This window comes from Schistocerca cancellata, unplaced genomic scaffold (assembly GCF_023864275.1).
Source record: "Schistocerca cancellata isolate TAMUIC-IGC-003103 unplaced genomic scaffold, iqSchCanc2.1 HiC_scaffold_642, whole genome shotgun sequence".
NCBI classification, from domain to species: domain Eukaryota; kingdom Metazoa; phylum Arthropoda; class Insecta; order Orthoptera; family Acrididae; genus Schistocerca; species Schistocerca cancellata.
In genome coordinates, this window is record NW_026046653.1 from 62,568 (window position 1) to 88,667 (window position 26,100).

The window sequence follows — 26,100 nt, forward strand, 5'->3', positions numbered from 1 at the left end:
TATCCCTAGAAGAAAAATGTACGTGTCGTGCGGTGGCCGGGAATCGAACCCGGATCAACTGCTTGGGAAGCAACCATGCTGACCGTTACACCACCACCGCATTGCGCTGCGCTTCACTCACGCCGCGATGTGTCGGCTACCCTCCTGCCACCAGAGGCCGAAGGCGAAGGCGCTGTAGGCGCTCAACGCCAGGGCGGAGGTGAGCACATCTGAACGCAGTGTGTAGGTGCTGCTAGGACGATGTAGCGTAACTAGAAGCAGAACTGACAGCCGTTGAAGAAACTGCCCTTTAATTTACAGCAGCGTGATAAAAGAAATATCTAATGTGACGTACTTACTGACGATCCAGAGACGATTGAGCATATGTGTGCCAGTCCAGAAGTAGAAAGCGCGTACGTATCATAGTGTTAAGTTGGTTAGTTTGATGCTCGCCTGGAGCATATCATTGGCTTCCCGTAAGGGTGAAATGCACAGCGTAGCCGTTGATAGGGAACGGCCTTTTCTTGTCATTCGTTGTTTTCTCTGCACCAATGTAAAAATTGATAATCAGAGTTCTGCTCGTTCTACTAAAGACAGATGGCGTCGGAAAACAACGGTGTAAGGCACCATATTTAAGCTGTGGTTCCCGAAAGTGAGGGTGGGGTGCAACCTCACATCTGACAACTCGTCTAAAATACTCTAAAAAAACGTATTTCCTTCGCACAAGAAAAAACAAGCAAATTTCGCAGTCAGGCTCTGGAGATGAAGCTAGAAACGACGGCAGCACGTTATTTGCGCTCGCACGTCAGATTGGCCGAGCGGTCTAAGGCGCCAGATTTAAGCTCTGGTTCCCGAAAGGGAGCGTGGGTTCGAACCCCACATCTGACAACGAATTTTAAATATTCCTAAACTGCCCATTTCCTTCGTGCGGGAAAGCAAGTAAATTACGCGCAAACAGGTTCGAGAGATATTATTAGAGACGGCAGTGATTACGGAGCTTGCCCTGCAAGTCTGATTGCCTGGCGGTCAGAAGGAATGGAAAGCTGTTAGGAGACATGGCTTTCAGCCATGCGGCCCGGATTCGACTCCCGGTAGCCGAACATACTTTTGTTTGCTGAGTCTTGGCTATTCTCAGGGCGTTTACGTTTTCTTTGTGTTGTGCTTTTTGGGTCCAAGCGTCAAGAAAGCAAAAGTCAACGAAAACAGATACGTGTATAAATGACTGGCAGGGCAGTAACGAAGGTGGATGAGCCGGTGGACCGGGTATTGGACTGCTGACGTGGCCCCATTGCACAGCTCGTCAGCTCAGTAGGTTAGAGCGCCGTGCTGTGAACACGAAGGCCATGTATTCGATCGCAGCAAGTGCCATTTAATTTTTCTCTCGTAAAAGACAGTGCTTCCTCCAGCGAGACACTGCCATGTAAATACCAAGTGACATGCACAACAAGCAATATGTCTGCACGTTTCGCGGCGTTGTGGCTAACGGCCATAGCACGCTGAGTGCAGCGGTTCTCGTCTGTTCATTGTAGTTAAGAACCGTTGGGCGTGGTTAGTACTTGGACGGGTGACCAGCTGGGAGCTCGACCTGCATTTGGCTTCTTTCATTTTGCCTTTTTACTTCGGTTTCGTTGCTGCTTAGCGTTAATGATGCTGTCCAGCACGCTGACGCCACTCTTGCCTCTCGGTACACTAAGGCGCGAATCTGTGGCCACAATAAAATGAAAGGTTCTGTCGTGTGTTTGTCGTTTTTTGGTCTCTCACAGTCGTTTCTCGCGCCTGCCCTCTACATATATGCCCGTTTCCAAGCGTCAGCTTTCGCGTCAGCCGAGCAAAGTCGAGACAAGTCGACACATGGAGACACACGATGCTGTGAAACGAAATCCGGCGACTAGCGCACTGGCTACACGGAGTGAGACGTGGGGCGAAGGAAAACTATTCGTAACGCGACAGTTCTCAGTTACGAGGATCGCGTTACGTTACGTGGAATATCCCTAGAAGAAAAATGTACATGTCGTGCGGTGGCCGGGAATCGAACCCGGATCAACTGCTTGGGAAGCAACCATGCTGACCGTTACACCACCACCGCATTGCGCTGCGCTTCACTCACGCCGCGATGTGTCGGCTACCCTCCTGCCACCAGAGGCCGAAGGCGAAGGCGCTGTAGGCGCTCAACGCCAGGGCGGAGGTGAGCACATCTGAACGCAGTGTGTAGGTGCTGCTAGGACGATGTAGCGTAACTAGAAGCAGAACTGACAGCCGTTGAAGAAACTGCCCTTTAATTTACAGCAGCGTGATAAAAGAAATATCTAATGTGACGTACTTACTGACGATCCAGAGACGATTGAGCATATGTGTGCCAGTCCAGAAGTAGAAAGCGCGTACGTATCATAGTGTTAAGTTGGTTAGTTTGATGCTCGCCTGGAGCATATCATTGGCTTCCCGTAAGGGTGAAATGCACAGCGTAGCCGTTGATAGGGAACGGCCTTTTCTTGTCATTCGTTGTTTTCTCTGCGCCAATGTAAAAATTGATAATCAGAGTTCTGCTCGTTCTACTAAAGACAGATGGCGTCGGAAAACAACGGTGTAAGGCACCATATTTAAGCTGTGGTTCCCGAAAGTGAGGGTGGGGTGCAACCTCACATCTGACAACTCGTCTAAAATACTCTAAAAAAACGTATTTCCTTCGCACAAGAGAAAACAAGCAAATTTCGCAGTCAGGCTCTGGAGATGAAGCTAGAAACGACGGCAGCACGTTATTTGCGCTCGCACGTCAGATTGGCCGAGCGGTCTAAGGCGCCAGATTTAAGCTCTGGTTCCCGAAAGGGAGCGTGGGTTCGAACCCCACATCTGACAACGAATTTTAAATATTCCTAAACTGCCCATTTCCTTCGTGCGGGAAAGCAAGTAAATTACGCGCAAACAGGTTCGAGAGATATTATTAGAGACGGCAGTGATTACGGAGCTTGCCCTGCAAGTCTGATTGCCTGGCGGTCAGAAGGAATGGAAAGCTGTTAGGAGACATGGCTTTCAGCCAGGCGGCCCGGATTCGACTCCCGGTAGCCGAACATACTTTTGTTTGCTGAGTCTTGGCTATTCTCAGGGCGTTTACGTTTTCTTTGTGTTGTGCTTTTTGGGTCCAAGCGTCAAGAAAGCAAAAGTCAACGAAAACAGATACGTGTATAAATGACTGGCAGGGCAGTAACGAAGGTGGATGAGCCGGTGGACCGGGTATTGGACTGCTGACGTGGCCCCATTGCACAGCTCGTCAGCTCAGTAGGTTAGAGCGCCGTGCTGTGAACACGAAGGCCATGTATTCGATCGCAGCAAGTGCCATTTAATTTTTCTCTCGTAAAAGACAGTGCTTCCTCCAGCGAGACACTGCCATGTAAATACCAAGTGACATGCACAACAAGCAATATGTCTGCACGTTTCGCGGCGTTGTGGCTAACGGCCATAGCACGCTGAGTGCAGCGGTTCTCGTCTGTTCATTGTAGTTAAGAACCGTTGGGCGTGGTTAGTACTTGGACGGGTGACCAGCTGGGAGCTCGACCTGCATTTGGCTTCTTTCATTTTGCCTTTTTACTTCGGTTTCGTTGCTGCTTAGCGTTAATGATGCTGTCCAGCACGCTGACGCCACTCTTGCCTCTCGGTACACTAAGGCGCGAATCTGTGGCCACAATAAAATGAAAGGTTCTGTCGTGTGTTTGTCGTTTTTTGGTCTCTCACAGTCGTTTCTCGCGCCTGCCCTCTACATATATGCCCGTTTCCAAGCGTCAGCTTTCGCGTCAGCCGAGCAAAGTCGAGACAAGTCGACACATGGAGACACACGATGCTGTGAAACGAAATCCGGCGACTAGCGCACTGGCTACACGGAGTGAGACGTGGGGCGAAGGAAAACTATTCGTAACGCGACAGTTCTCAGTTACGAGGATCGCGTTACGTTACGTGGAATATCCCTAGAAGAAAAATGTACATGTCGTGCGGTGGCCGGGAATCGAACCCGGATCAACTGCTTGGGAAGCAACCATGCTGACCGTTACACCACCACCGCATTGCGCTGCGCTTCACTCACGCCGCGATGTGTCGGCTACCCTCCTGCCACCAGAGGCCGAAGGCGAAGGCGCTGTAGGCGCTCAACGCCAGGGCGGAGGTGAGCACATCTGAACGCAGTGTGTAGGTGCTGCTAGGACGATGTAGCGTAACTAGAAGCAGAACTGACAGCCGTTGAAGAAACTGCCCTTTAATTTACAGCAGCGTGATAAAAGAAATATCTAATGTGACGTACTTACTGACGATCCAGAGACGATTGAGCATATGTGTGCCAGTCCAGAAGTAGAAAGCGCGTACGTATCATAGTGTTAAGTTGGTTAGTTTGATGCTCGCCTGGAGCATATCATTGGCTTCCCGTAAGGGTGAAATGCACAGCGTAGCCGTTGATAGGGAACGGCCTTTTCTTGTCATTCGTTGTTTTCTCTGCACCAATGTAAAAATTGATAATCAGAGTTCTGCTCGTTCTACTAAAGACAGATGGCGTCGGAAAACAACGGTGTAAGGCACCATATTTAAGCTGTGGTTCCCGAAAGTGAGGGTGGGGTGCAACCTCACATCTGACAACTCGTCTAAAATACTCTAAAAAAACGTATTTCCTTCGCACAAGAAAAAACAAGCAAATTTCGCAGTCAGGCTCTGGAGATGAAGCTAGAAACGACGGCAGCACGTTATTTGCGCTCGCACGTCAGATTGGCCGAGCGGTCTAAGGCGCCAGATTTAAGCTCTGGTTCCCGAAAGGGAGCGTGGGTTCGAACCCCACATCTGACAACGAATTTTAAATATTCCTAAACTGCCCATTTCCTTCGTGCGGGAAAGCAAGTAAATTACGCGCAAACAGGTTCGACAGATATTATTAGAGACGGCAGTGATTACGGAGCTTGCCCTGCAAGTCTGATTGCCTGGCGGTCAGAAGGAATGGAAAGCTGTTAGGAGACATGGCTTTCAGCCAGGCGGCCCGGATTCGACTCCCGGTAGCCGAACATACTTTTGTTTGCTGAGTCTTGGCTATTCTCAGGGCGTTTACGTTTTCTTTGTGTTGTGCTTTTTGGGTCCAAGCGTCAAGAAAGCAAAAGTCAACGAAAACAGATACGTGTATAAATGACTGGCAGGGCAGTAACGAAGGTGGATGAGCCGGTGGACCGGGTATTGGACTGCTGACGTGGCCCCATTGCACAGCTCGTCAGCTCAGTAGGTTAGAGCGCCGTGCTGTGAACACGAAGGCCATGTATTCGATCGCAGCAAGTGCCATTTAATTTTTCTCTCGTAAAAGACAGTGCTTCCTCCAGCGAGACACTGCCATGTAAATACCAAGTGACATGCACAACAAGCAATATGTCTGCACGTTTCGCGGCGTTGTGGCTAACGGCCATAGCACGCTGAGTGCAGCGGTTCTCGTCTGTTCATTGTAGTTAAGAACCGTTGGGCGTGGTTAGTACTTGGACGGGTGACCAGCTGGGAGCTCGACCTGCATTTGGCTTCTTTCATTTTGCCTTTTTACTTCGGTTTCGTTGCTGCTTAGCGTTAATGATGCTGTCCAGCACGCTGACGCCACTCTTGCCTCTCGGTACACTAAGGCGCGAATCTGTGGCCACAATAAAATGAAAGGTTCTGTCGTGTGTTTGTCGTTTTTTGGTCTCTCACAGTCGTTTCTCGCGCCTGCCCTCTACATATATGCCCGTTTCCAAGCGTCAGCTTTCGCGTCAGCCGAGCAAAGTCGAGACAAGTCGACACATGGAGACACACGATGCTGTGAAACGAAATCCGGCGACTAGCGCACTGGCTACACGGAGTGAGACGTGGGGCGAAGGAAAACTATTCGTAACGCGACAGTTCTCAGTTACGAGGATCGCGTTACGTTACGTGGAATATCCCTAGAAGAAAAATGTACGTGTCGTGCGGTGGCCGGGAATCGAACCCGGATCAACTGCTTGGGAAGCAACCATGCTGACCGTTACACCACCACCGCATTGCGCTGCGCTTCACTCACGCCGCGATGTGTCGGCTACCCTCCTGCCACCAGAGGCCGAAGGCGAAGGCGCTGTAGGCGCTCAACGCCAGGGCGGAGGTGAGCATATCTGAACGCAGTGTGTAGGTGCTGCTAGGACGATGTAGCGTAACTAGAAGCAGAACTGACAGCCGTTGAAGAAACTGCCCTTTAATTTACAGCAGCGTGATAAAAGAAATATCTAATGTGACGTACTTACTGACGATCCAGAGACGATTGAGCATATGTGTGCCAGTCCAGAAGTAGAAAGCGCGTACGTATCATAGTGTTAAGTTGGTTAGTTTGATGCTCGCCTGGAGCATATCATTGGCTTCCCGTAAGGGTGAAATGCACAGCGTAGCCGTTGATAGGGAACGGCCTTTTCTTGTCATTCGTTGTTTTCTCTGCACCAATGTAAAAATTGATAATCAGAGTTCTGCTCGTTCTACTAAAGACAGATGGCGTCGGAAAACAACGGTGTAAGGCACCATATTTAAGCTGTGGTTCCCGAAAGTGAGGGTGGGGTGCAACCTCACATCTGACAACTCGTCTAAAATACTCTAAAAAAACGTATTTCCTTCGCACAAGAAAAAACAAGCAAATTTCGCAGTCAGGCTCTGGAGATGAAGCTAGAAACGACGGCAGCACGTTATTTGCGCTCGCACGTCAGATTGGCCGAGCGGTCTAAGGCGCCAGATTTAAGCTCTGGTTCCCGAAAGGGAGCGTGGGTTCGAACCCCACATCTGACAACGAATTTTAAATATTCCTAAACTGCCCATTTCCTTCGTGCGGGAAAGCAAGTAAATTACGCGCAAACAGGTTCGACAGATATTATTAGAGACGGCAGTGATTACGGAGCTTGCCCTGCAAGTCTGATTGCCTGGCGGTCAGAAGGAATGGAAAGCTGTTAGGAGACATGGCTTTCAGCCAGGCGGCCCGGATTCGACTCCCGGTAGCCGAACATACTTTTGTTTGCTGAGTCTTGGCTATTCTCAGGGCGTTTACGTTTTCTTTGTGTTGTGCTTTTTGGGTCCAAGCGTCAAGAAAGCAAAAGTCAACGAAAACAGATACGTGTATAAATGACTGGCAGGGCAGTAACGAAGGTGGATGAGCCGGTGGACCGGGTATTGGACTGCTGACGTGGCCCCATTGCACAGCTCGTCAGCTCAGTAGGTTAGAGCGCCGTGCTGTGAACACGAAGGCCATGTATTCGATCGCAGCAAGTGCCATTTAATTTTTCTCTCGTAAAAGACAGTGCTTCCTCCAGCGAGACACTGCCATGTAAATACCAAGTGACATGCACAACAAGCAATATGTCTGCACGTTTCGCGGCGTTGTGGCTAACGGCCATAGCACGCTGAGTGCAGCGGTTCTCGTCTGTTCATTGTAGTTAAGAACCGTTGGGCGTGGTTAGTACTTGGACGGGTGACCAGCTGGGAGCTCGACCTGCATTTGGCTTCTTTCATTTTGCCTTTTTACTTCGGTTTCGTTGCTGCTTAGCGTTAATGATGCTGTCCAGCACGCTGACGCCACTCTTGCCTCTCGGTACACTAAGGCGCGAATCTGTGGCCACAATAAAATGAAAGGTTCTGTCGTGTGTTTGTCGTTTTTTGGTCTCTCACAGTCGTTTCTCGCGCCTGCCCTCTACATATATGCCCGTTTCCAAGCGTCAGCTTTCGCGTCAGCCGAGCAAAGTCGAGACAAGTCGACACATGGAGACACACGATGCTGTGAAACGAAATCCGGCGACTAGCGCACTGGCTACACGGAGTGAGACGTGGGGCGAAGGAAAACTATTCGTAACGCGACAGTTCTCAGTTACGAGGATCGCGTTACGTTACGTGGAATATCCCTAGAAGAAAAATGTACGTGTCGTGCGGTGGCCGGGAATCGAACCCGGATCAACTGCTTGGGAAGCAACCATGCTGACCGTTACACCACCACCGCATTGCGCTGCGCTTCACTCACGCCGCGATGTGTCGGCTACCCTCCTGCCACCAGAGGCCGAAGGCGAAGGCGCTGTAGGCGCTCAACGCCAGGGCGGAGGTGAGCACATCTGAACGCAGTGTGTAGGTGCTGCTAGGACGATGTAGCGTAACTAGAAGCAGAACTGACAGCCGTTGAAGAAACTGCCCTTTAATTTACAGCAGCGTGATAAAAGAAATATCTAATGTGACGTACTTACTGACGATCCAGAGACGATTGAGCATATGTGTGCCAGTCCAGAAGTAGAAAGCGCGTACGTATCATAGTGTTAAGTTGGTTAGTTTGATGCTCGCCTGGAGCATATCATTGGCTTCCCGTAAGGGTGAAATGCACAGCGTAGCCGTTGATAGGGAACGGCCTTTTCTTGTCATTCGTTGTTTTCTCTGCACCAATGTAAAAATTGATAATCAGAGTTCTGCTCGTTCTACTAAAGACAGATGGCGTCGGAAAACAACGGTGTAAGGCACCATATTTAAGCTGTGGTTCCCGAAAGTGAGGGTGGGGTGCAACCTCACATCTGACAACTCGTCTAAAATACTCTAAAAAAACTTATTTCCTTCGCACAAGAAAAAACAAGCAAATTTCGCAGTCAGGCTCTGGAGATGAAGCTAGAAACGACGGCAGCACGTTATTTGCGCTCGCACGTCAGATTGGCCGAGCGGTCTAAGGCGCCAGATTTAAGCTCTGGTTCCCGAAAGGGAGCGTGGGTTCGAACCCCACATCTGACAACGAATTTTAAATATTCCTAAACTGCCCATTTCCTTCGTGCGGGAAAGCAAGTAAATTACGCGCAAACAGGTTCGAGAGATATTATTAGAGACGGCAGTGATTACGGAGCTTGCCCTGCAAGTCTGATTGCCTGGCGGTCAGAAGGAATGGAAAGCTGTTAGGAGACATGGCTTTCAGCCAGGCGGCCCGGATTCGACTCCCGGTAGCCGAACATACTTTTGTTTGCTGAGTCTTGGCTATTCTCAGGGCGTTTACGTTTTCTTTGTGTTGTGCTTTTTGGGTCCAAGCGTCAAGAAAGCAAAAGTCAACGAAAACAGATACGTGTATAAATGACTGGCAGGGCAGTAACGAAGGTGGATGAGCCGGTGGACCGGGTATTGGACTGCTGACGTGGCCCCATTGCACAGCTCGTCAGCTCAGTAGGTTAGAGCGCCGTGCTGTGAACACGAAGGCCATGTATTCGATCGCAGCAAGTGCCATTTAATTTTTCTCTCGTAAAAGACAGTGCTTCCTCCAGCGAGACACTGCCATGTAAATACCAAGTGACATGCACAACAAGCAATATGTCTGCACGTTTCGCGGCGTTGTGGCTAACGGCCATAGCACGCTGAGTGCAGCGGTTCTCGTCTGTTCATTGTAGTTAAGAACCGTTGGGCGTGGTTAGTACTTGGACGGGTGACCAGCTGGGAGCTCGACCTGCATTTGGCTTCTTTCATTTTGCCTTTTTACTTCGGTTTCGTTGCTGCTTAGCGTTAATGATGCTGTCCAGCACGCTGACGCCACTCTTGCCTCTCGGTACACTAAGGCGCGAATCTGTGGCCACAATAAAATGAAAGGTTCTGTCGTGTGTTTGTCGTTTTTTGGTCTCTCACAGTCGTTTCTCGCGCCTGCCCTCTACATATATGCCCGTTTCCAAGCGTCAGCTTTCGCGTCAGCCGAGCAAAGTCGAGACAAGTCGACACATGGAGACACACGATGCTGTGAAACGAAATCCGGCGACTAGCGCACTGGCTACACGGAGTGAGACGTGGGGCGAAGGAAAACTATTCGTAACGCGACAGTTCTCAGTTACGAGGATCGCGTTACGTTACGTGGAATATCCCTAGAAGAAAAATGTACGTGTCGTGCGGTGGCCGGGAATCGAACCCGGATCAACTGCTTGGGAAGCAACCATGCTGACCGTTACACCACCACCGCATTGCGCTGCGCTTCACTCACGCCGCGATGTGTCGGCTACCCTCCTGCCACCAGAGGCCGAAGGCGAAGGCGCTGTAGGCGCTCAACGCCAGGGCGGAGGTGAGCACATCTGAACGCAGTGTGTAGGTGCTGCTAGGACGATGTAGCGTAACTAGAAGCAGAACTGACAGCCGTTGAAGAAACTGCCCTTTAATTTACAGCAGCGTGATAAAAGAAATATCTAATGTGACGTACTTACTGACGATCCAGAGACGATTGAGCATATGTGTGCCAGTCCAGAAGTAGAAAGCGCGTACGTATCATAGTGTTAAGTTGGTTAGTTTGATGCTCGCCTGGAGCATATCATTGGCTTCCCGTAAGGGTGAAATGCACAGCGTAGCCGTTGATAGGGAACGGCCTTTTCTTGTCATTCGTTGTTTTCTCTGCACCAATGTAAAAATTGATAATCAGAGTTCTGCTCGTTCTACTAAAGACAGATGGCGTCGGAAAACAACGGTGTAAGGCACCATATTTAAGCTGTGGTTCCCGAAAGTGAGGGTGGGGTGCAACCTCACATCTGACAACTCGTCTAAAATACTCTAAAAAAACGTATTTCCTTCGCACAAGAAAAAACAAGCAAATTTCGCAGTCAGGCTCTGGAGATGAAGCTAGAAACGACGGCAGCACGTTATTTGCGCTCGCACGTCAGATTGGCCGAGCGGTCTAAGGCGCCAGATTTAAGCTCTGGTTCCCGAAAGGGAGCGTGGGTTCGAACCCCACATCTGACAACGAATTTTAAATATTCCTAAACTGCCCATTTCCTTCGTGCGGGAAAGCAAGTAAATTACGCGCAAACAGGTTCGACAGATATTATTAGAGACGGCAGTGATTACGGAGCTTGCCCTGCAAGTCTGATTGCCTGGCGGTCAGAAGGAATGGAAAGCTGTTAGGAGACATGGCTTTCAGCCAGGCGGCCCGGATTCGACTCCCGGTAGCCGAACATACTTTTGTTTGCTGAGTCTTGGCTATTCTCAGGGCGTTTACGTTTTCTTTGTGTTGTGCTTTTTGGGTCCAAGCGTCAAGAAAGCAAAAGTCAACGAAAACAGATACGTGTATAAATGACTGGCAGGGCAGTAACGAAGGTGGATGAGCCGGTGGACCGGGTATTGGACTGCTGACGTGGCCCCATTGCACAGCTCGTCAGCTCAGTAGGTTAGAGCGCCGTGCTGTGAACACGAAGGCCATGTATTCGATCGCAGCAAGTGCCATTTAATTTTTCTCTCGTAAAAGACAGTGCTTCCTCCAGCGAGACACTGCCATGTAAATACCAAGTGACATGCACAACAAGCAATATGTCTGCACGTTTCGCGGCGTTGTGGCTAACGGCCATAGCACGCTGAGTGCAGCGGTTCTCGTCTGTTCATTGTAGTTAAGAACCGTTGGGCGTGGTTAGTACTTGGACGGGTGACCAGCTGGGAGCTCGACCTGCATTTGGCTTCTTTCATTTTGCCTTTTTACTTCGGTTTCGTTGCTGCTTAGCGTTAATGATGCTGTCCAGCACGCTGACGCCACTCTTGCCTCTCGGTACACTAAGGCGCGAATCTGTGGCCACAATAAAATGAAAGGTTCTGTCGTGTGTTTGTCGTTTTTTGGTCTCTCACAGTCGTTTCTCGCGCCTGCCCTCTACATATATGCCCGTTTCCAAGCGTCAGCTTTCGCGTCAGCCGAGCAAAGTCGAGACAAGTCGACACATGGAGACACACGATGCTGTGAAACGAAATCCGGCGACTAGCGCACTGGCTACACGGAGTGAGACGTGGGGCGAAGGAAAACTATTCGTAACGCGACAGTTCTCAGTTACGAGGATCGCGTTACGTTACGTGGAATATCCCTAGAAGAAAAATGTACGTGTCGTGCAGTGGCCGGGAATCGAACCCGGATCAACTGCTTGGGAAGCAACCATGCTGACCGTTACACCACCACCGCATTGCGCTGCGCTTCACTCACGCCGCGATGTGTCGGCTACCCTCCTGCCACCAGAGGCCGAAGGCGAAGGCGCTGTAGGCGCTCAACGCCAGGGCGGAGGTGAGCACATCTGAACGCAGTGTGTAGGTGCTGCTAGGACGATGTAGCGTAACTAGAAGCAGAACTGACAGCCGTTGAAGAAACTGCCCTTTAATTTACAGCAGCGTGATAAAAGAAATATCTAATGTGACGTACTTACTGACGATCCAGAGACGATTGAGCATATGTGTGCCAGTCCAGAAGTAGAAAGCGCGTACGTATCATAGTGTTAAGTTGGTTAGTTTGATGCTCGCCTGGAGCATATCATTGGCTTCCCGTAAGGGTGAAATGCACAGCGTAGCCGTTGATAGGGAACGGCCTTTTCTTGTCATTCGTTGTTTTCTCTGCACCAATGTAAAAATTGATAATCAGAGTTCTGCTCGTTCTACTAAAGACAGATGGCGTCGGAAAACAACGGTGTAAGGCACCATATTTAAGCTGTGGTTCCCGAAAGTGAGGGTGGGGTGCAACCTCACATCTGACAACTCGTCTAAAATACTCTAAAAAAACGTATTTCCTTCGCACAAGAAAAAACAAGCAAATTTCGCAGTCAGGCTCTGGAGATGAAGCTAGAAACGACGGCAGCACGTTATTTGCGCTCGCACGTCAGATTGGCCGAGCGGTCTAAGGCGCCAGATTTAAGCTCTGGTTCCCGAAAGGGAGCGTGGGTTCGAACCCCACATCTGACAACGAATTTTAAATATTCCTAAACTGCCCATTTCCTTCGTGCGGGAAAGCAAGTAAATTACGCGCAAACAGGTTCGACAGATATTATTAGAGACGGCAGTGATTACGGAGCTTGCCCTGCAAGTCTGATTGCCTGGCGGTCAGAAGGAATGGAAAGCTGTTAGGAGACATGGCTTTCAGCCAGGCGGCCCGGATTCGACTCCCGGTAGCCGAACATACTTTTGTTTGCTGAGTCTTGGCTATTCTCAGGGCGTTTACGTTTTCTTTGTGTTGTGCTTTTTGGGTCCAAGCGTCAAGAAAGCAAAAGTCAACGAAAACAGATACGTGTATAAATGACTGGCAGGGCAGTAACGAAGGTGGATGAGCCGGTGGACCGGGTATTGGACTGCTGACGTGGCCCCATTGCACAGCTCGTCAGCTCAGTAGGTTAGAGCGCCGTGCTGTGAACACGAAGGCCATGTATTCGATCGCAGCAAGTGCCATTTAATTTTTCTCTCGTAAAAGACAGTGCTTCCTCCAGCGAGACACTGCCATGTAAATACCAAGTGACATGCACAACAAGCAATATGTCTGCACGTTTCGCGGCGTTGTGGCTAACGGCCATAGCACGCTGAGTGCAGCGGTTCTCGTCTGTTCATTGTAGTTAAGAACCGTTGGGCGTGGTTAGTACTTGGACGGGTGACCAGCTGGGAGCTCGACCTGCATTTGGCTTCTTTCATTTTGCCTTTTTACTTCGGTTTCGTTGCTGCTTAGCGTTAATGATGCTGTCCAGCACGCTGACGCCACTCTTGCCTCTCGGTACACTAAGGCGCGAATCTGTGGCCACAATAAAATGAAAGGTTCTGTCGTGTGTTTGTCGTTTTTTGGTCTCTCACAGTCGTTTCTCGCGCCTGCCCTCTACATATATGCCCGTTTCCAAGCGTCAGCTTTCGCGTCAGCCGAGCAAAGTCGAGACAAGTCGACACATGGAGACACACGATGCTGTGAAACGAAATCCGGCGACTAGCGCACTGGCTACACGGAGTGAGACGTGGGGCGAAGGAAAACTATTCGTAACGCGACAGTTCTCAGTTACGAGGATCGCGTTACGTTACGTGGAATATCCCTAGAAGAAAAATGTACGTGTCGTGCGGTGGCCGGGAATCGAACCCGGATCAACTGCTTGGGAAGCAACCATGCTGACCGTTACACCACCACCGCATTGCGCTGCGCTTCACTCACGCCGCGATGTGTCGGCTACCCTCCTGCCACCAGAGGCCGAAGGCGAAGGCGCTGTAGGCGCTCAACGCCAGGGCGGAGGTGAGCACATCTGAACGCAGTGTGTAGGTGCTGCTAGGACGATGTAGCGTAACTAGAAGCAGAACTGACAGCCGTTGAAGAAACTGCCCTTTAATTTACAGCAGCGTGATAAAAGAAATATCTAATGTGACGTACTTACTGACGATCCAGAGACGATTGAGCATATGTGTGCCAGTCCAGAAGTAGAAAGCGCGTACGTATCATAGTGTTAAGTTGGTTAGTTTGATGCTCGCCTGGAGCATATCATTGGCTTCCCGTAAGGGTGAAATGCACAGCGTAGCCGTTGATAGGGAACGGCCTTTTCTTGTCATTCGTTGTTTTCTCTGCACCAATGTAAAAATTGATAATCAGAGTTCTGCTCGTTCTACTAAAGACAGATGGCGTCGGAAAACAACGGTGTAAGGCACCATATTTAAGCTGTGGTTCCAGAAAGTGAGGGTGGGGTGCAACCTCACATCTGACAACTCGTCTAAAATACTCTAAAAAAACGTATTTCCTTCGCACAAGAAAAAACAAGCAAATTTCGCAGTCAGGCTCTGGAGATGAAGCTAGAAACGACGGCAGCACGTTATTTGCGCTCGCACGTCAGATTGGCCGAGCGGTCTAAGGCGCCAGATTTAAGCTCTGGTTCCCGAAAGGGAGCGTGGGTTCGAACCCCACATCTGACAACGAATTTTAAATATTCCTAAACTGCCCATTTCCTTCGTGCGGGAAAGCAAGTAAATTACGCGCAAACAGGTTCGAGAGATATTATTAGAGACGGCAGTGATTACGGAGCTTGCCCTGCAAGTCTGATTGCCTGGCGGTCAGAAGGAATGGAAAGCTGTTAGGAGACATGGCTTTCAGCCAGGCGGCCCGGATTCGACTCCCGGTAGCCGAACATACTTTTGTTTGCTGAGTCTTGGCTATTCTCAGGGCGTTTACGTTTTCTTTGTGTTGTGCTTTTTGGGTCCAAGCGTCAAGAAAGCAAAAGTCAACGAAAACAGATACGTGTATAAATGACTGGCAGGGCAGTAACGAAGGTGGATGAGCCGGTGGACCGGGTATTGGACTGCTGACGTGGCCCCATTGCACAGCTCGTCAGCTCAGTAGGTTAGAGCGCCGTGCTGTGAACACGAAGGCCATGTATTCGATCGCAGCAAGTGCCATTTAATTTTTCTCTCGTAAAAGACAGTGCTTCCTCCAGCGAGACACTGCCATGTAAATACCAAGTGACATGCACAACAAGCAATATGTCTGCACGTTTCGCGGCGTTGTGGCTAACGGCCATAGCACGCTGAGTGCAGCGGTTCTCGTCTGTTCATTGTAGTTAAGAACCGTTGGGCGTGGTTAGTACTTGGACGGGTGACCAGCTGGGAGCTCGACCTGCATTTGGCTTCTTTCATTTTGCCTTTTTACTTCGGTTTCGTTGCTGCTTAGCGTTAATGATGCTGTCCAGCACGCTGACGCCACTCGTGCCTCTCGGTACACTAAGGCGCGAATCTGTGGCCACAATAAAATGAAAGGTTCTGTCGTGTGTTTGTCGTTTTTTGGTCTCTCACAGTCGTTTCTCGCGCCTGCCCTCTACATATATGCCCGTTTCCAAGCGTCAGCTTTCGCGTCAGCCGAGCAAAGTCGAGACAAGTCGACACATGGAGACACACGATGCTGTGAAACGAAATCCGGCGACTAGCGCACTGGCTACACGGAGTGAGACGTGGGGCGAAGGAAAACTATTCGTAACGCGACAGTTCTCAGTTACGAGGATCGCGTTACGTTACGTGGAATATCCCTAGAAGAAAAATGTACGTGTCGTGCAGTGGCCGGGAATCGAACCCGGATCAACTGCTTGGGAAGCAACCATGCTGACCGTTACACCACCACCGCATTGCGCTGCGCTTCACTCACGCCGCGATGTGTCGGCTACCCTCCTGCCACCAGAGGCCGAAGGCGAAGGCGCTGTAGGCGCTCAACGCCAGGGCGGAGGTGAGCACATCTGAACGCAGTGTGTAGGTGCTGCTAGGACGATGTAGCGTAACTAGAAGCAGAACTGACAGCCGTTGAAGAAACTGCCCTTTAATTTACAGCAGCGTGATAAAAGAAATATCTAATGTGACGTACTTACTGACGATCCAGAGACGATTGAGCATATGTGTGCCAGTCCAGAAGTAGAAAGCGCGTACGTATCATAGTGTTAAGTTGGTTAGTTTGATGCTCGCCTGGAGCATATCATTGGCTTCCCGTAAGGGTGAAATGCACAGCGTAGCCGTTGATAGGGAACGGCCTTTTCTTGTCATTCGTTGTTTTCTCTGCACCAATGTAAAAATTGATAATCAGAGTTCTGCTCGTTCTACTAAAGACAGATGGCGTCGGAAAACAACGGTGTAAGGCACCATATTTAAGCTGTGGTTCCCGAAAGTGAGGGTGGGGTGCAACCTCACATCTGACAACTCGTCTAAAATACTCTAAAAAAACGTATTTCCTTCGCACAAGAAAAAACAAGCAAATTTCGCAGTCAGGCTCTGGAGATGAAGCTAGAAACGACGGCAGCACGTTATTTGCGCTCGCACGTCAGATTGGCCGAGCGGTCTAAGGCGCCAGATTTAAGCTCTGGTTCCCGAAAGGGAGCGTGGGTTCGAACCCCACATCTGACAACGAATTTTAAATATTCCTAAACTGCCCATTTCCTTCGTGCGGGAAAGCAAGTAAATTACGCGCAAACAGGTTCGACAGATATTATTAGAGACGGCAGTGATTACGGAGCTTGCCCTGCAAGTCTGATTGCCTGGCGGTCAGAAGGAATGGAAAGCTGTTAGGAGACATGGCTTTCAGCCAGGCGGCCCGGATTCGACTCCCGGTAGCCGAACATACTTTTGTTTGCTGAGTCTTGGCTATTCTCAGGGCGTTTACGTTTTCTTTGTGTTGTGCTTTTTGGGTCCAAGCGTCAAGAAAGCAAAAGTCAACGAAAACAGATACGTGTATAAATGACTGGCAGGGCAGTAACGAAGGTGGATGAGCCGGTGGACCGGGTATTGGACTGCTGACGTGGCCCCATTGCACAGCTCGTCAGCTCAGTAGGTTAGAGCGCCGTGCTGTGAACACGAAGGCCATGTATTCGATCGCAGCAAGTGCCATTTAATTTTTCTCTCGTAAAAGACAGTGCTTCCTCCAGCGAGACACTGCCATGTAAATACCAAGTGACATGCACAACAAGCAATATGTCTGCACGTTTCGCGGCGTTGTGGCTAACGGCCATAGCACGCTGAGTGCAGCGGTTCTCGTCTGTTCATTGTAGTTAAGAACCGTTGGGCGTGGTTAGTACTTGGACGGGTGACCAGCTGGGAGCTCGACCTGCATTTGGCTTCTTTCATTTTGCCTTTTTACTTCGGTTTCGTTGCTGCTTAGCGTTAATGATGCTGTCCAGCACGCTGACGCCACTCTTGCCTCTCGGTACACTAAGGCGCGAATCTGTGGCCACAATAAAATGAAAGGTTCTGTCGTGTGTTTGTCGTTTTTTGGTCTCTCACAGTCGTTTCTCGCGCCTGCCCTCTACATATATGCCCGTTTCCAAGCGTCAGCTTTCGCGTCAGCCGAGCAAAGTCGAGACAAGTCGACACATGGAGACACACGATGCTGTGAAACGAAATCCGGCGACTAGCGCACTGGCTACACGGAGTGAGACGTGGGGCGAAGGAAAACTATTCGTAACGCGACAGTTCTCAGTTACGAGGATCGCGTTACGTTACGTGGAATATCCCTAGAAGAAAAATGTACGTGTCGTGCGGTGGCCGGGAATCGAACCCGGATCAACTGCTTGGGAAGCAACCATGCTGACCGTTACACCACCACCGCATTGCGCTGCGCTTCACTCACGCCGCGATGTGTCGGCTACCCTCCTGCCACCAGAGGCCGAAGGCGAAGGCGCTGTAGGCGCTCAACGCCAGGGCGGAGGTGAGCACATCTGAACGCAGTGTGTAGGTGCTGCTAGGACGATGTAGCGTAACTAGAAGCAGAACTGACAGCCGTTGAAGAAACTGCCCTTTAATTTACAGCAGCGTGATAAAAGAAATATCTAATGTGACGTACTTACTGACGATCCAGAGACGATTGAGCATATGTGTGCCAGTCCAGAAGTAGAAAGCGCGTACGTATCATAGTGTTAAGTTGGTTAGTTTGATGCTCGCCTGGAGCATATCATTGGCTTCCCGTAAGGGTGAAATGCACAGCGTAGCCGTTGATAGGGAACGGCCTTTTCTTGTCATTCGTTGTTTTCTCTGCACCAATGTAAAAATTGATAATCAGAGTTCTGCTCGTTCTACTAAAGACAGATGGCGTCGGAAAACAACGGTGTAAGGCACCATATTTAAGCTGTGGTTCCAGAAAGTGAGGGTGGGGTGCAACCTCACATCTGACAACTCGTCTAAAATACTCTAAAAAAACGTATTTCCTTCGCACAAGAAAAAACAAGCAAATTTCGCAGTCAGGCTCTGGAGATGAAGCTAGAAACGACGGCAGCACGTTATTTGCGCTCGCACGTCAGATTGGCCGAGCGGTCTAAGGCGCCAGATTTAAGCTCTGGTTCCCGAAAGGGAGCGTGGGTTCGAACCCCACATCTGACAACGAATTTTAAATATTCCTAAACTGCCCATTTCCTTCGTGCGGGAAAGCAAGTAAATTACGCGCAAACAGGTTCGAGAGATATTATTAGAGACGGCAGTGATTACGGAGCTTGCCCTGCAAGTCTGATTGCCTGGCGGTCAGAAGGAATGGAAAGCTGTTAGGAGACATGGCTTTCAGCCAGGCGGCCCGGATTCGACTCCCGGTAGCCGAACATACTTTTGTTTGCTGAGTCTTGGCTATTCTCAGGGCGTTTACGTTTTCTTTGTGTTGTGCTTTTTGGGTCCAAGCGTCAAGAAAGCAAAAGTCAACGAAAACAGATACGTGTATAAATGACTGGCAGGGCAGTAACGAAGGTGGATGAGCCGGTGGACCGGGTATTGGACTGCTGACGTGGCCCCATTGCACAGCTCGTCAGCTCAGTAGGTTAGAGCGCCGTGCTGTGAACACGAAGGCCATGTATTCGATCGCAGCAAGTGCCATTTAATTTTTCTCTCGTAAAAGACAGTGCTTCCTCCAGCGAGACACTGCCATGTAAATACCAAGTGACATGCACAACAAGCAATATGTCTGCACGTTTCGCGGCGTTGTGGCTAACGGCCATAGCACGCTGAGTGCAGCGGTTCTCGTCTGTTCATTGTAGTTAAGAACCGTTGGGCGTGGTTAGTACTTGGACGGGTGACCAGCTGGGAGCTCGACCTGCATTTGGCTTCTTTCATTTTGCCTTTTTACTTCGGTTTCGTTGCTGCTTAGCGTTAATGATGCTGTCCAGCACGCTGACGCCACTCGTGCCTCTCGGTACACTAAGGCGCGAATCTGTGGCCACAATAAAATGAAAGGTTCTGTCGTGTGTTTGTCGTTTTTTGGTCTCTCACAGTCGTTTCTCGCGCCTGCCCTCTACATATATGCCCGTTTCCAAGCGTCAGCTTTCGCGTCAGCCGAGCAAAGTCGAGACAAGTCGACACATGGAGACACACGATGCTGTGAAACGAAATCCGGAGACTAGCGCACTGGCTACACGGAGTGAGACGTGGGGCGAAGGAAAACTATTCGTAACGCGACAGTTCTCAGTTACGAGGATCGCGTTACGTTACGTGGAATATCCCTAGAAGAAAAATGTACGTGTCGTGCGGTGGCCGGGAATCGAACCCGGATCAACTGCTTGGGAAGCAACCATGCTGACCGTTACACCACCACCGCATTGCGCTGCGCTTCACTCACGCCGCGATGTGTCGGCTACCCTCCTGCCACCAGAGGCCGAAGGCGAAGGCGCTGTAGGCGCTCAACGCCAGGGCGGAGGTGAGCACATCTGAACGCAGTGTGTAGGTGCTGCTAGGACGATGTAGCGTAACTAGAAGCAGAACTGACAGCCGTTGAAGAAACTGCCCTTTAATTTACAGCAGCGTGATAAAAGAAATATCTAATGTGACGTACTTACTGACGATCCAGAGACGATTGAGCATATGTGTGCCAGTCCAGAAGTAGAAAGCGCGTACGTATCATAGTGTTAAGTTGGTTAGTTTGATGCTCGCCTGGAGCATATCATTGGCTTCCCGTAAGGGTGAAATGCACAGCGTAGCCGTTGATAGGGAACGGCCTTTTCTTGTCATTCGTTGTTTTCTCTGCGCCAATGTAAAAATTGATAATCAGAGTTCTGCTCGTTCTACTAAAGACAGATGGCGTCGGAAAACAACGGTGTAAGGCACCATATTTAAGCTGTGGTTCCCGAAAGTGAGGGTGGGGTGCAACCTCACATCTGACAACTCGTCTAAAATACTCTAAAAAAACGTATTTCCTTCGCACAAGAAAAAACAAGCAAATTTCGCAGTCAGGCTCTGGAGATGAAGCTAGAAACGACGGCAGCACGTTATTTGCGCTCGCACGTCAGATTGGCCGAGCGGTCTAAGGCGCCAGATTTAAGCTCTGGTTCCCGAAAGGGAGCGTGGGTTCGAACCCCACATCTGACAATGAATTTTAAATATTCCAAAACTGCCCATTTCCTTCGTGCGGGAAAGCAAGTAAATTACGCGCAAACAGGTTCGACAGATATTATTAGAGACGGCAGTGATTACGGAGCTTGCCCTGCAAGTCTGATTGCCTGGCGGTCAGAAGGAATGGAAAGCTGTTAGGAGACATGGCTTTCAGCCAGGCGACCCGGATTCCATTCCCGGTAGCCGAACATACTTTTGTTTGCTGAGTCTTGGCTATTCTCAGGGCGTTTACGTTTTCTTTGTGTTGTGCTTTTTGGGTCCAAGCATCAAGAAAGCAAAAGTCAACGAAAACAGATACGTGTATAAATGACTGGCAGGGCAGTAACGAAGGTGGATGAGCCGGTGGACCGGGTATTGGACTGCTGACGTGGCCCCATTGCACAGCTCGTCAGCTCAGTAGGTTAGAGCGCCGTGCTGTGAACACAAAGGCCATGTATTCGATTGCAGCAAGTGCCATTTAATTTTTCTCTCGTAAAAGACAGTGCTTCCTCCAGCGAGACACTGCCATGTAAATACCAAGTGACATGCACAACAAGCAATATGTCTGCACGTTTCGCGGCGTTGTGGCTAACGGCCATAGCACGCTGAGTGCAGCGGTTCTCGTCTGTTCATTGTAGTTAAGAACCGTTGGGCGTGGTTAGTACTTGGACGGGTGACCAGCTGGGAGCTCGACCTGCATTTGGCTTCTTTCATTTTGCCTTTTTACTTCGGTTTCGTTGCTGCTTAGCGTTAATGATGCTGTCCAGCACGCTGACGCCACTCTTGCCTCTCGGTACACTAAGGCGCGAATCTGTGGCCACAATAAAATGAAAGGTTCTGTCGTGTGTTTGTCGTTTTTTGGTCTCTCACAGTCGTTTCTCGCGCCTGCCCTCTACATATATGCCCGTTTCCAAGCGTCAGCTTTCGCGTCAGCCGAGCAAAGTCGAGACAAGTCGACACATGGAGACACACGATGCTGTGAAACGAAATCCGGAGACTAGCGCACTGGCTACACGGAGTGAGACGTGGGGCGAAGGAAAACTATTCGTAACGCGACAGTTCTCAGTTACGAGGATCGCGTTACGTTACGTGGAATATCCCTAGAAGAAAAATGTACGTGTCGTGCGGTGGCCGGGAATCGAACCCGGATCAACTGCTTGGGAAGCAACCATGCTGACCGTTACACCACCACCGCATTGCGCTGCGCTTCACTCACGCCGCGATGTGTCGGCTACCCTCCTGCCACCAGAGGCCGAAGGCGAAGGCGCTGTAGGCGCTCAACGCCAGGGCGGAGGTGAGCACATCTGAACGCAGTGTGTAGGTGCTGCTAGGACGATGTAGCGTAACTAGAAGCAGAACTGACAGCCGTTGAAGAAACTGCCCTTTAATTTACAGCAGCGTGATAAAAGAAATATCTAATGTGACGTACTTACTGACGATCCAGAGACGATTGAGCATATGTGTGCCAGTCCAGAAGTAGAAAGCGCGTACGTATCATAGTGTTAAGTTGGTTAGTTTGATGCTCGCCTGGAGCATATCATTGGCTTCCCGTAAGGGTGAAATGCACAGCGTAGCCGTTGATAATGAACGGCCTTTTCTTGTCATTCGTTGTTTTCTCTGCGCCAATGTAAAAATTGATAATCAGAGTTCTGCTCGTTCTACTAAAGACAGATGGCGTCGGAAAACAACGGTGTAAGGCACCATATTTAAGCTGTGGTTCCCGAAAGTGAGGGTGGGGTGCAACCTCACATCTGACAACTCGTCTAAAATACTCTAAAAAAACGTATTTCCTTCGCACAAGAAAAAACAAGCAAATTTCGCAGTCAGGCTCTGGAGATGAAGCTAGAAACGACGGCAGCACGTTATTTGCGCTCGCACGTCAGATTGGCCGAGCGGTCTAAGGCGCCAGATTTAAGCTCTGGTTCCCGAAAGGGAGCGTGGGTTCGAACCCCACATCTGACAATGAATTTTAAATATTCCAAAACTGCCCATTTCCTTCGTGCGGGAAAGCAAGTAAATTACGCGCAAACAGGTTCGACAGATATTATTAGAGACGGCAGTGATTACGGAGCTTGCCCTGCAAGTCTGATTGCCTGGCGGTCAGAAGGAATGGAAAGCTGTTAGGAGACATGGCTTTCAGCCAGGCGACCCGGATTCGATTCCCGGTAGCCGAACATACTTTTGTTTGCTGAGTCTTGGCTATTCTCAGGGCGTTTACGTTTTCTTTGTGTTGTGCTTTTTGGGTCCAAGCGTCAAGAAAGCAAAAGTCAACGAAAACAGATACGTGTATAAATGACTGGCAGGGCAGTAACGAAGGTGGATGAGCCGGTGGACCGGGTATTGGACTGCTGACGTGGCCCCATTGCACAGCTCGTCAGCTCAGTAGGTTAGAGCGCCGTGCTGTGAACACGAAGGCCATGTATTCGATCGCAGCAAGTGCCATTTAATTTTTCTCTCGTAAAAGACAGTGCTTCCTCCAGCGAGACACTGCCATGTAAATACCAAGTGACATGCACAACAAGCAATATGTCTGCACGTTTCGCGGCGTTGTGGCTAACGGCCATAGCACGCTGAGTGCAGCGGTTCTCGTCTGTTCATTGTAGTTAAGAACCGTTGGGCGTGGTTAGTACTTGGACGGGTGACCAGCTGGGAGCTCGACCTGCATTTGGCTTCTTTCATTTTGCCTTTTTACTTCGGTTTCGTTGCTGCTTAGCGTTAATGATGCTGTCCAGCACGCTGACGCCACTCGTGCCTCTCGGTACACTAAGGCGCGAATCTGTGGCCACAATAAAATGAAAGGTTCTGTCGTGTGTTTGTCGTTTTTTGGTCTCTCACAGTCGTTTCTCGCGCCTGCCCTCTACATATATGCCCGTTTCCAAGCGTCAGCTTTCGCGTCAGCCGAGCAAAGTCGAGACAAGTCGACACATGGAGACACACGATGCTGTGAAACGAAATCCGGAGACTAGCGCACTGGCTACACGGAGTGAGACGTGGGGCGAAGGAAAACTATTCGTAACGCGACAGTTCTCAGTTACGAGGATCGCGTTACGTTACGTGGAATATCCCTAGAAGAAAAATGTACGTGTCGTGCGGTGGCCGGGAATCGAACCCGGATCAACTGCTTGGGAAGCAACCATGCTGACCGTTACACCACCACCGCATTGCGCTGCGCTTCACTCACGCCGCGATGTGTCGGCTACCCTCCTGCCACCAGAGGCCGAAGGCGAAGGCGCTGTAGGCGCTCAACGCCAGGGCGGAGGTGAGCACATCTGAACGCAGTGTGTAGGTGCTGCTAGGACGATGTAGCGTAACTAGAAGCAGAACTGACAGCCGTTGAAGAAACTGCCCTTTAATTTACAGCAGCGTGATAAAAGAAATATCTAATGTGACGTACTTACTGACGATCCAGAGACGATTGAGCATATGTGTGCCAGTCCAGAAGTAGAAAGCGCGTACGTATCATAGTGTTAAGTTGGTTAGTTTGATGCTCGCCTGGAGCATATCATTGGCTTCCCGTAAGGGTGAAATGCACAGCGTAGCCGTTGATAGGGAACGGCCTTTTCTTGTCATTCGTTGTTTTCTCTGCGCCAATGTAAAAATTGATAATCAGAGTTCTGCTCGTTCTACTAAAGACAGATGGCGTCGGAAAACAACGGTGTAAGGCACCATATTTAAGCTGTGGTTCCCGAAAGTGAGGGTGGGGTGCAACCTCACATCTGACAACTCGTCTAAAATACTCTAAAAAAACGTATTTCCTTCGCACAAGAAAAAACAAGCAAATTTCGCAGTCAGGCTCTGGAGATGAAGCTAGAAACGACGGCAGCACGTTATTTGCGCTCGCACGTCAGATTGGCCGAGCGGTCTAAGGCGCCAGATTTAAGCTCTGGTTCCCGAAAGGGAGCGTGGGTTCGAACCCCACATCTGACAATGAATTTTAAATATTCCAAAACTGCCCATTTCCTTCGTGCGGGAAAGCAAGTAAATTACGCGCAAACAGGTTCGACAGATATTATTAGAGACGGCAGTGATTACGGAGCTTGCCCTGCAAGTCTGATTGCCTGGCGGTCAGAAGGAATGGAAAGCTGTTAGGAGACATGGCTTTCAGCCAGGCGACCCGGATTCCATTCCCGGTAGCCGAACATACTTTTGTTTGCTGAGTCTTGGCTATTCTCAGGGCGTTTACGTTTTCTTTGTGTTGTGCTTTTTGGGTCCAAGCGTCAAGAAAGCAAAAGTCAACGAAAACAGATACGTGTATAAATGACTGGCAGGGCAGTAACGAAGGTGGATGAGCCGGTGGACCGGGTATTGGACTGCTGACGTGGCCCCATTGCACAGCTCGTCAGCTCAGTAGGTTAGAGCGCCGTGCTGTGAACACAAAGGCCATGTATTCGATTGCAGCAAGTGCCATTTAATTTTTCTCTCGTAAAAGACAGTGCTTCCTCCAGCGAGACACTGCCATGTAAATACCAAGTGACATGCACAACAAGCAATATGTCTGCACGTTTCGCGGCGTTGTGGCTAACGGCCATAGCACGCTGAGTGCAGCGGTTCTCGTCTGTTCATTGTAGTTAAGAACCGTTGGGCGTGGTTAGTACTTGGACGGGTGACCAGCTGGGAGCTCGACCTGCATTTGGCTTCTTTCATTTTGCCTTTTTACTTCGGTTTCGTTGCTGCTTAGCGTTAATGATGCTGTCCAGCACGCTGACGCCACTCTTGCCTCTCGGTACACTAAGGCGCGAATCTGTGGCCACAATAAAATGAAAGGTTCTGTCGTGTGTTTGTCGTTTTTTGGTCTCTCACAGTCGTTTCTCGCGCCTGCCCTCTACATATATGCCCGTTTCCAAGCGTCAGCTTTCGCGTCAGCCGAGCAAAGTCGAGACAAGTCGACACATGGAGACACACGATGCTGTGAAACGAAATCCGGAGACTAGCGCACTGGCTACACGGAGTGAGACGTGGGGCGAAGGAAAACTATTCGTAACGCGACAGTTCTCAGTTACGAGGATCGCGTTACGTTACGTGGAATATCCCTAGAAGAAAAATGTACGTGTCGTGCGGTGGCCGGGAATCGAACCCGGATCAACTGCTTGGGAAGCAACCATGCTGACCGTTACACCACCACCGCATTGCGCTGCGCTTCACTCACGCCGCGATGTGTCGGCTACCCTCCTGCCACCAGAGGCCGAAGGCGAAGGCGCTGTAGGCGCTCAACGCCAGGGCGGAGGTGAGCACATCTGAACGCAGTGTGTAGGTGCTGCTAGGACGATGTAGCGTAACTAGAAGCAGAACTGACAGCCGTTGAAGAAACTGCCCTTTAATTTACAGCAGCGTGATAAAAGAAATATCTAATGTGACGTACTTACTGACGATCCAGAGACGATTGAGCATATGTGTGCCAGTCCAGAAGTAGAAAGCGCGTACGTATCATAGTGTTAAGTTGGTTAGTTTGATGCTCGCCTGGAGCATATCATTGGCTTCCCGTAAGGGTGAAATGCACAGCGTAGCCGTTGATAGGGAACGGCCTTTTCTTGTCATTCGTTGTTTTCTCTGCGCCAATGTAAAAATTGATAATCAGAGTTC

At 50.0% G+C, this 26,100-nt stretch overlaps 27 non-coding genes across 27 annotated transcripts; 13 read left to right on the plus strand and 14 right to left on the minus strand.

The window, feature by feature from the left end:
* Positions 1-28: 28 nt before the first annotated feature.
* Positions 29-100, minus strand: Trnag-ccc (transfer RNA glycine (anticodon CCC)). Its single transcript has one exon. It is a non-coding gene; the product is annotated as a tRNA-Gly (tRNA).
* A 683-nt stretch (positions 101-783) lies between these two features.
* On the plus strand, positions 784-867 carry Trnal-uaa (transfer RNA leucine (anticodon UAA)). The gene has a single exon. It is a non-coding gene; the product is annotated as a tRNA-Leu (tRNA).
* Positions 868-1,993: 1,126 nt separating this feature from the next.
* Positions 1,994-2,065, minus strand: Trnag-ccc (transfer RNA glycine (anticodon CCC)). Its single transcript has one exon. It is a non-coding gene; the product is annotated as a tRNA-Gly (tRNA).
* A 683-nt stretch (positions 2,066-2,748) lies between these two features.
* On the plus strand, positions 2,749-2,832 carry Trnal-uaa (transfer RNA leucine (anticodon UAA)). Its single transcript has one exon. It is a non-coding gene; the product is annotated as a tRNA-Leu (tRNA).
* A 1,126-nt stretch (positions 2,833-3,958) lies between these two features.
* Trnag-ccc (transfer RNA glycine (anticodon CCC)) lies at positions 3,959-4,030 on the minus strand. The gene has a single exon. It is a non-coding gene; the product is annotated as a tRNA-Gly (tRNA).
* Positions 4,031-4,713: 683 nt separating this feature from the next.
* Trnal-uaa (transfer RNA leucine (anticodon UAA)) lies at positions 4,714-4,797 on the plus strand. Its single transcript has one exon. It is a non-coding gene; the product is annotated as a tRNA-Leu (tRNA).
* Positions 4,798-5,923: 1,126 nt separating this feature from the next.
* On the minus strand, positions 5,924-5,995 carry Trnag-ccc (transfer RNA glycine (anticodon CCC)). Its single transcript has one exon. It is a non-coding gene; the product is annotated as a tRNA-Gly (tRNA).
* Positions 5,996-6,678: 683 nt separating this feature from the next.
* Positions 6,679-6,762, plus strand: Trnal-uaa (transfer RNA leucine (anticodon UAA)). The gene has a single exon. It is a non-coding gene; the product is annotated as a tRNA-Leu (tRNA).
* Positions 6,763-7,888: 1,126 nt separating this feature from the next.
* Positions 7,889-7,960, minus strand: Trnag-ccc (transfer RNA glycine (anticodon CCC)). Its single transcript has one exon. It is a non-coding gene; the product is annotated as a tRNA-Gly (tRNA).
* Positions 7,961-8,643: 683 nt separating this feature from the next.
* Trnal-uaa (transfer RNA leucine (anticodon UAA)) lies at positions 8,644-8,727 on the plus strand. The gene has a single exon. It is a non-coding gene; the product is annotated as a tRNA-Leu (tRNA).
* Positions 8,728-9,853: 1,126 nt separating this feature from the next.
* On the minus strand, positions 9,854-9,925 carry Trnag-ccc (transfer RNA glycine (anticodon CCC)). Its single transcript has one exon. It is a non-coding gene; the product is annotated as a tRNA-Gly (tRNA).
* Positions 9,926-10,608: 683 nt separating this feature from the next.
* Positions 10,609-10,692, plus strand: Trnal-uaa (transfer RNA leucine (anticodon UAA)). Its single transcript has one exon. It is a non-coding gene; the product is annotated as a tRNA-Leu (tRNA).
* A 1,126-nt stretch (positions 10,693-11,818) lies between these two features.
* On the minus strand, positions 11,819-11,890 carry Trnag-ccc (transfer RNA glycine (anticodon CCC)). The gene has a single exon. It is a non-coding gene; the product is annotated as a tRNA-Gly (tRNA).
* A 683-nt stretch (positions 11,891-12,573) lies between these two features.
* Trnal-uaa (transfer RNA leucine (anticodon UAA)) lies at positions 12,574-12,657 on the plus strand. The gene has a single exon. It is a non-coding gene; the product is annotated as a tRNA-Leu (tRNA).
* Positions 12,658-13,783: 1,126 nt separating this feature from the next.
* Positions 13,784-13,855, minus strand: Trnag-ccc (transfer RNA glycine (anticodon CCC)). The gene has a single exon. It is a non-coding gene; the product is annotated as a tRNA-Gly (tRNA).
* A 683-nt stretch (positions 13,856-14,538) lies between these two features.
* Positions 14,539-14,622, plus strand: Trnal-uaa (transfer RNA leucine (anticodon UAA)). Its single transcript has one exon. It is a non-coding gene; the product is annotated as a tRNA-Leu (tRNA).
* Positions 14,623-15,748: 1,126 nt separating this feature from the next.
* Positions 15,749-15,820, minus strand: Trnag-ccc (transfer RNA glycine (anticodon CCC)). Its single transcript has one exon. It is a non-coding gene; the product is annotated as a tRNA-Gly (tRNA).
* A 683-nt stretch (positions 15,821-16,503) lies between these two features.
* Positions 16,504-16,587, plus strand: Trnal-uaa (transfer RNA leucine (anticodon UAA)). The gene has a single exon. It is a non-coding gene; the product is annotated as a tRNA-Leu (tRNA).
* Positions 16,588-17,713: 1,126 nt separating this feature from the next.
* On the minus strand, positions 17,714-17,785 carry Trnag-ccc (transfer RNA glycine (anticodon CCC)). Its single transcript has one exon. It is a non-coding gene; the product is annotated as a tRNA-Gly (tRNA).
* Positions 17,786-18,468: 683 nt separating this feature from the next.
* Trnal-uaa (transfer RNA leucine (anticodon UAA)) lies at positions 18,469-18,552 on the plus strand. Its single transcript has one exon. It is a non-coding gene; the product is annotated as a tRNA-Leu (tRNA).
* Positions 18,553-19,678: 1,126 nt separating this feature from the next.
* Positions 19,679-19,750, minus strand: Trnag-ccc (transfer RNA glycine (anticodon CCC)). Its single transcript has one exon. It is a non-coding gene; the product is annotated as a tRNA-Gly (tRNA).
* A 683-nt stretch (positions 19,751-20,433) lies between these two features.
* On the plus strand, positions 20,434-20,517 carry Trnal-uaa (transfer RNA leucine (anticodon UAA)). Its single transcript has one exon. It is a non-coding gene; the product is annotated as a tRNA-Leu (tRNA).
* Positions 20,518-21,643: 1,126 nt separating this feature from the next.
* On the minus strand, positions 21,644-21,715 carry Trnag-ccc (transfer RNA glycine (anticodon CCC)). Its single transcript has one exon. It is a non-coding gene; the product is annotated as a tRNA-Gly (tRNA).
* A 683-nt stretch (positions 21,716-22,398) lies between these two features.
* Trnal-uaa (transfer RNA leucine (anticodon UAA)) lies at positions 22,399-22,482 on the plus strand. The gene has a single exon. It is a non-coding gene; the product is annotated as a tRNA-Leu (tRNA).
* Positions 22,483-23,608: 1,126 nt separating this feature from the next.
* Trnag-ccc (transfer RNA glycine (anticodon CCC)) lies at positions 23,609-23,680 on the minus strand. The gene has a single exon. It is a non-coding gene; the product is annotated as a tRNA-Gly (tRNA).
* Positions 23,681-24,363: 683 nt separating this feature from the next.
* Positions 24,364-24,447, plus strand: Trnal-uaa (transfer RNA leucine (anticodon UAA)). The gene has a single exon. It is a non-coding gene; the product is annotated as a tRNA-Leu (tRNA).
* Positions 24,448-25,573: 1,126 nt separating this feature from the next.
* Positions 25,574-25,645, minus strand: Trnag-ccc (transfer RNA glycine (anticodon CCC)). The gene has a single exon. It is a non-coding gene; the product is annotated as a tRNA-Gly (tRNA).
* Positions 25,646-26,100: the final 455 nt, after the last annotated feature.